We start from the raw sequence: 7,983 nt of genomic DNA on the forward strand, positions 1-7,983 counted from the left end.
CCTGGTTGACAAATGTAACAGTCTCCTCTGTGAAGATTACAGGTTCGAACATGCTATGAGGCAGTTATTCATCACTGTCTATTTATGGTGAGGTGGACTCCATCCATGACAGTTGGTTTTGAATTGAGTCTACATTTTTCACTGGAGGAATAGTGTTGGTACTCAGCATCCCTGTAAGATCAACTCACTACCCATGCTATCAAGTGAGTCTGATTCATTGGACTAAACTGTCTGATAGTGTTTTAAAAGCTGTAAATCTTTATGGGATCATATTGTCACATCTTTCTCCTTCTGAGTGTGGATAGGCTTGAAAAAACAGCCGTTCAGTTAGTAGCCTAAACTTAACTCCACAGAGATACTTACTGTGTGCAGAGAAAATATAGGATGCTGTATTTTCCAGGATCATGAAAACCAAGAGTTTCTCATGTAATTATTTGAGATGCTCTCCAGATTGCTGGGTGAAACTCAAGGGCAAAAGTGAGGCAGATGCTTTGGCGCAGCTGATTCTGTGGACAGCATAACTGGAGCCCACCGGGTTCTTAGGAAACAATAAAGGCCAATTTCCAGTAGTATCATTGATGCCAAGAAATGATATGCACTTCTTTGCTGAACAAATTGAGGTTTCGAAAGGTCTTGAAACTAATAGTTATTAACTAACAATTAGAATAGAAATTCCTCCTATCTGGATGTCAGAAGATTAATCATGTACAGGAAGTCAATAATGTCAGTCTTCTCGGTTGTACCATTTTCTGATGATAGGAGAGGTATCAGCGTGCTTAGCTGGTCTGCTTTTCAGTGAGGTTTGGAAGTCATTCCCCATAATTGAATATACCACCAGTGATCTTCATAAATGAATAAGAACAAGTTTACAAACCTTATGCTCAAAATGTTCAACAAGACATCAGGGTAAATAAAATAACCCAGGTAGTTCGACAGCTTCATGCCAGCTATGATCACATGAAAAAAGCTTTCTAAAATAGGTATTGTAGAATTTCTGTCTCAGGTATTTATGGTTCAGGATAATAAGGAACACTGCTCCTTTGTGATAATTTTACACTATCACTCTATGGCTAGTAATGTTACATCTATTTCCTAATGAAACTGCAGTCACCCTTGCCTGTTGAAGCAAAGATTTGGTTTAAAGAAATACATTTTTAACAAAATACTCAGGAAGTAATTTCATATTATGTCTTAAAAATTAAGGAGATTGAATTATGAGCATAAGCACAATTACAACTGAGGTAAGCATAATAGAGATTTTTATTATTCTGCATTTTGTTTTTCATAAATAGTTGTCTAAACTTAAGGATGAGTTTCTGTTATACAGGATGTTTCTCAGCTAAAGAGTTTCCTTAGGGCTTGCTTTATGTCATTATTTCTCAGACTGTAGATAAAGGGATTCAGCATGGGTGTGGCTACAGTGTACATCACTTAGGCGACTGCAGTTGCCCTCGAGTTTTCAATAGCAGTAGGACTGAGATAAACCCCAAAATTTATACCATAGAACAAGGAAACCATGGAAAGGTGAGACCCACAGGTGGAAAATGCTTTATATTTTCCCTTAGCTGATGAACTTCACAAAATGGAGGACACAATCTTCGTGTAAGAGAAAAGGATCCCAGTGAGTGGAACAACACCGAAAAGTCCAATAGCTAAATATATGACGAAGTCATTGAGGAATGTGTCAGAACAAGCAAGTTGGACGACCTGATCAAGTTCACAGAAGAAATGGGAGATTTCCAATTCTGTACAAAAAGACAGTCTCAAAACCATTAAACTTTGTAATAGAGCATCCAGAAGAGTCAGTAACCAGGTGGCCAGAAGCAGGAGGCCACAGAATCTTGGGTTCATGATGACCGTGTAGTGAAGAGGGTTACAGATGGCCACAAAGTGGTCATAGGCCATCATGGTCAATAGGAAGTTGTCTAAGCCCCTAAACAGCATGGGAAAAAAAGTCTGCGTGATGCAGTCTTCATATGCAATGACTTTGCTCTGCATCTGGATATTCATCAGCATCTTCGGGACAGTGGTGGAGGTGAAACAGATGTCAGCAAAGGAGAGGTTTAAAGGAAGAAGTACATGGGCGTGTGGAGGTGGGAGTCTGTGGCGATGGCCAGGATGATGAGCAGGTTCCCAGTGAAGGTGACCAGGTACATGGAGAGGAACAGTCCAAAGAGGAGGGGCTGGAGGTCTGCCTCCTCAGAAAACTCCAGAAGGATGAATTCTGTAATATGAGTGGTTTTCTGGCTCCATGTAGCTGGCAAAACTACTGGGAAATAGGAAAGAGCATTGGCCAATATGCCATAAGCTGTTAACAACAGTTTAATGGATATACTGTCATTTCTATTTGAAACTATTAATCAGTTAATCCCTATTCATATCTGTTTATCTCTTGTTCTTGAATCTCATGTGCTCTGTGTTCTCTTTGATGCTAAACTGTCTAGTTGTCCTTTCTTCTAATAACATATTTCCCCTAAAACATTATATTTCTCTACAAATTCCTTAAGACTTTGATTTTCATTCAACCAATATGTTGAACAATTGCTGTATGCCAAGTGTTCTTGAGAGTTGTGGGAACCTCGGTGGAAAATAAAATTTCTTACCCTTGTTTGATGTAAAAAGCATAAGGTGCAAATTTTGACCTCATTCCTGACTTTGGTAGGAAGAATGATGGTAGTTGAAAGACACATGGAATCAATTGGCCCAATGGAGCATGCAAATAGCAGTAATGTCTGGAACAGGACTCTCCTCCATGTTCCAGTTATCAACCACGTAAGTTGAAGAGGGCAGCACTTGCCCAGGAACATATTTCAAGGGGTAAATAAAGAAGGAGGAATGGAAACAGGAAACACAAAGAGGCAGTGGGATAAGCTATGGCACATCAAGGAATTGCAAAGGATGAGTTACATAAGAATGTGTATGATTTCTTGAATGTTGTTTGCGTCTGTAAACCACTTAATTCACAGTAGCTAGTAAACAAGTTATAGAGGAAAAATAAATGCATCTTTGTGTCTCACTTCTGACAAAGAGGCCTTGTGCAGGAAATCTGAAGGCTGTTAGGATGTTAGGCAGGAGAAGGACCTTTAGGCAGAGATAGGGGCTGTGCTCCCCCTGACACAGGAGCATTCCTGACCCCCTCTGACAGCAAGGTGGATGGTATAACTGATGTGCAAAAAGAAATCTGGGTTCAAGTTGTAGTTAAAAGTGATGGGAATATGAGATCAGATTGTTGGAAGTTTGAAGACTACTGATTAAGATAAACTGTTTAAACAGTAAAGTTAAATAGCAATTTAAAAATTAGTCCTATGCAAATACCTTGAAGACAACAAGCTGTGAATTGCAGGCAGAGCCCACTACCTGCCTCAAACCAGAATAATCAGTTTTAACTTGAATATTCTTCATCGCTTAAACCCAAATTCTTATGCCAATTTCATACAATAGTTTGAAAAATAAGTAATTTACAATCTCATAGTATGTTGTATTATTTCAGCAGATTTTTGAGGCATTATAATCCAAATCCTCATAGATTCATCTCCCACTTCTACTGTGCTTTTTCCACTCTTCATCTCTCTGCGGGTTTCCCAGGAGCAGGAGTCTGCTCTGCACATGGACCAGAGCAATGTCTCCAAAGGCAAGTCTGACTGCAGACAGACAGTGCTGCTAATTCTGCCTTGACTCTCCGCTAATTTCAGAGTTGTGCTTCCTTAGGCAAAATATACAGCTGTGTGTTACATGGCTGCTGCCTACCTGTCCACACTCATGCTTCACTCTCCATTCCTTGCTTTCATTGTCAACAGTTATTAATTATTATGTGCAATTTCCAAAACACAATGTATGGGTTTAATAATCCCAACATTACTTCCCTCCTTTCTCCTCCTTCATAGCTCAGTGTGACCATCATCTCACTAAAAGTCTCCAGGAAGGACAACAACATTATGATCCATTTCAGCAGGATTGCAGAGCCAGGGTAAGCACGAACTTACCATCTGTTACCTTACGGAAAATGTCAGATACTTGTAAGAAGGGAAAGTGTCTATTGATTTTTTGTGTCCATACTATAATTTAATGTCGAATATGAGTTTTTTGAGAGACTATGTGAACAAATAGTTGAATGAGGTTAACAGGCACGTTAATGCAGCGAAGCAAGGAAGGCTGTTGAGAGAAGGAGGTTGCAGGAATGAGAGCCAGCACCGGGGAAGACAGATCAGAGAAAGAAGACATTGTCATGTAGTCAGAATCAGTTTCTAGGACCAGAGACTCTAACTCATCAGGACTTTATCCATTAAACTTGCTTTTATTTGTTATACCTGTTGATCCTCCTACAGATAATACCAATAAGAGAGGGCCATCACACATCACCAATCTCCAGGCACCTGCAATGATGCTGTACCTCATCCAGAGAAGACTTCACCAGTGCTGTTTCTCCCACATTCCACTGCTAAAGTTTGAGGTTGTGCCCCAGGAAGAACATGGAGATGAACCCATTCATGTGGCTTCTAGAAGGTTCTAATTTGTTTTCTCATCACCTTAGATAAATCAAATAGACCTGGGTCAGTGTAGAGGAAGTATTTACAGTCCTTTGGCTCTAGTGGATCTTATCTCTACATCCAGCACTTTCTTGCTTGATTGTTTTGTGATTCCTAGGCTTCTCTACACTATATTCTGGCAGTGGGGAAAATGCTTCTAATCTGATGTGTCCTTCTCATTCAGGCTTAGTTTTCTCAGTTCTGTCTAAAATCTTCTCAATGATCTTATACCCATTCTGCCTGTCTCTCACCTGATTTAAGTTTGAGTAGCTCATAAGCTTCTTACTATTCGGGTGGGTTTGTTTCTTAGTTTTTCATACCTTTGAAAGCAAGGGAGCTTCGTAGCATTGTTTAATAGCTTCATTTTGGATCTTGGAATTCTCTTCCTCTAGTGATTTTTCACCTTTGAACCTTCTGAGATGGAAGTCCACCTAGAACACAGAGGCAGACTTTGGGTATGAGGTTTCATTTAGAATCAGTCTCTACTTCTTCAGTTCTTTCTAAAGTTTCATCACTTAATTCATACTTATTCATAGAGATTTTAACTTGCTTTTCTAGATATGTTCAGACACAGGACTTCTCACTAGACTGATAATCCTCTTTCTCTTCCTCCTGCAAAGGTTCTAAAACCATCTTAACTTGAATCCACAGAGACCATGTCTCCATGGGGATATTCTCCCCACCTCTGTACACTTTCTTTACCTTTACAGTGATTTCCTCCCTGGTCTCTAGATCAAAAGTTCATTCCCCTGCGAACTATGGGGTATATCTTTTTACTAATTTTAGAAAATCTTGCATCTTTTTATCATTACTGCTACCTTCTGTTTTTACACTTAATGTGTGAGAAGACACATTTCATGGAAGCACGCTCCCCTCCTGGATGGTCATGATCTCACCAGCCAGGTCTTCGCACAATGTGGACAGAGAGGGCAGGAGGAGTTCCTTTTTATTTCTGGCCAAGGCCCATATACACTTAGGGGCATGATTGCAGGTAACCACACATGTCACAGGAAGGTGTACAATAGGTACATAGGCATAAGCGTGACAGGAAGGGGATGAGCTAGGGGTATACATGTAACAGGAAGAGGAGGGAGTAGGGGTATACATGTGACAAGATGGGCGGACTCTAGACTCAATATGGCAGCCTAATCTTCTTCATCCTTGCATGGCTTGACCTCTCTGGGATATCCTTCATGGAAACAATCTACTATCCTTACCCTGTTTAGGGTGGGACAGACTATACCATCTGATTGCTCTAGATGGCTGACAATTCTTTGAGAAAGTAACCTCCGAACTGCTTTTGTTGACCTCCAAGTATATAGTCATTTGCTATGTGTAGCAAGTAGCTAGGTTTGACATATATTTGGGGAGGAAACTTGGGAGAAATCTTTCTGTATCGCACAACATAGCAGCACTTGATATCATGAAATTTACATTTATTTATTATTCTTGTTAATACATCAAGATATACTGCTAATAACAAAGGGCCTTCACTCTTCACCAATCACCCCGCACCTGTGATGCTGCTACAGTCCATCCAGAAGTTATCAGGTAACAGTCTGAAGTCACCAATACTATTTCTTCCTTATACTGCTGCGAAAGTGACATTCTGATCCGATATTAAGGGCAGGGAGATGGATCCATTCATGACACCTTTGAAAAATCCAATCACATTTTTTCTTCATCTGAAATTAGTCAAGTAGATTTGAGTTGATTAGTTGGAATATATATAATTCTATGAATTTAAAGTATAAATTTCCATGTGCCTCCTTGATACTGTATTCTTTTGTCTTATACCCTCTGAGAAATGTATTTCTCTGGAGCTAAGAAAAAAAAAACAAAATATGTCCCTGTGACACTTGGGAGACAGCTGGCAGTTTCTCTCCCATTGGGCTCCTTTCCCAAAGTTGATGATGCCTATTTTTGTGTGTTTCTAGAATGCAGGACAACACATAATGGGTGCTTTAGGATGCATTTCCTACTCCAAAGACCTAATGGACATAGCTAGACATTATTCACCGGGATGCAAGCATTTAATGAAATACTTTTGATAACATATAGCCCCACATAGACTCCACAGTGTATTTTTACCATGTTAGGATACCTGGTGGCATAGTGCTTCCACATTAGGTTGTGATCTGCAAGGCTAGCAATTCAAAACCACCAGCAGCTCATCAGCATAAAGACAGTGCTTCTTCTCCAAAAATAAGCTGTAGTCCAGGAATCCCACAAAGGAATTCTACCTTATTCTGTAGAGTAGCTATGAGTTGGCAGCAACTCATGGCAGTGAGTTTTGAGTTTTGTTTTAAATTAATTGATTGTAGACACTTAATATAGGTAAAGCATTCCTGTCAGTAGGAAATAGGATATTCTCAGTAAGTGTCTACACATGTATGTCACCATAGATAAGGAAACTAGAGCTGTCAAACTGATAACATGGGACTGATGCCTGGAGATTGAGAGCAGACTGGAAATCTAGACAGATCTCTTGTCTTCCCTGGGTTTTGGATCCAATCTAAGTCCCTTTCTGTTGATATCCTCAGCTGATCACAGCCAAGTGATCAAACTCCCCTCCCCCTCACATCCCTTCCAACCCTAAACATCAGAATTATAGTAATGGGACCCTGAAGAACAACAAAAGAATTATGTACAATTTGAAAAGAATATTTTTAAAAATTTTTGAAGAAAAGTAAAATCACATGGAGACTAGATGTCACAATGTTCATAAGATGATTCATAAATAATATTAAATTTTATTTCATAATATCATCATATAAAATAACATATCACATTTGTTCTGACATTATGAAGTCCAGAACAACACACTGCCAGGCCCTGCACCATGATTACAATTGGTCCTATGTTTGAAAACAAGCGGCCATCTACCAGAGAAGTAACAAGCCCACATGAAAGAAGCACACCAACCTATGTGATCATGACGTGTAGGCAAGATAGGGTAACAGGGACCAGAAAACCCAAGCCAAAAAACATTGTTGAGAATGAGGGGAGTCTGAGCAGAGACCCAAAACCCATCTGTTAAAAATTGGACATCCCCTCACAGAAGGGTCACAAGGAAGGGATGAGTCAACCAGGGTGAAGTATAATAGCCTCATTCCCCATTTTCATCACTCAAATCCTGCCTTTCACTGTGGGCTCGTCCGGAGCATGTTCACAGGTACAGATAGGAGTTCAGGACACACAGAATCTAGGTCAGATAAACCTCTTGGGAGCAGAAATTGGAGTAGGGTTACCAAGAGAGCAAGGGGGAGGTGGAAAGAGAAGGGGGTATTACAATGTGGAGGGAAAGAGTGATGGTGTAGGATATAAACATAATAATAATTTATTATTTATCAAAGGTTGTCAAGGGTCAGAGGGGGTAGGGAAGGTAAAAAGAGGAGCTGACATTGAGAGATCAAGTAGTGAGATAATGAGAATAGTGATACCAAGAGAGTAAGGG

The 7,983-nt window shown here is 39.9% G+C and overlaps 1 pseudogene; it reads right to left on the reverse strand.

The window, feature by feature from the left end:
- Nucleotides 1–1,335: 1,335 nt before the first annotated feature.
- On the reverse strand, nucleotides 1,336–6,134 carry LOC142451751 (olfactory receptor 7A10-like; annotated as a pseudogene).
- Between the last annotated feature and the right edge of the window lie 1,849 nt (nucleotides 6,135–7,983).

The sequence above is a fragment of the Tenrec ecaudatus genome, chromosome 1 (assembly GCF_050624435.1).
Source record: "Tenrec ecaudatus isolate mTenEca1 chromosome 1, mTenEca1.hap1, whole genome shotgun sequence".
NCBI classification, from domain to species: Eukaryota; Metazoa; Chordata; class Mammalia; order Afrosoricida; family Tenrecidae; genus Tenrec; species Tenrec ecaudatus.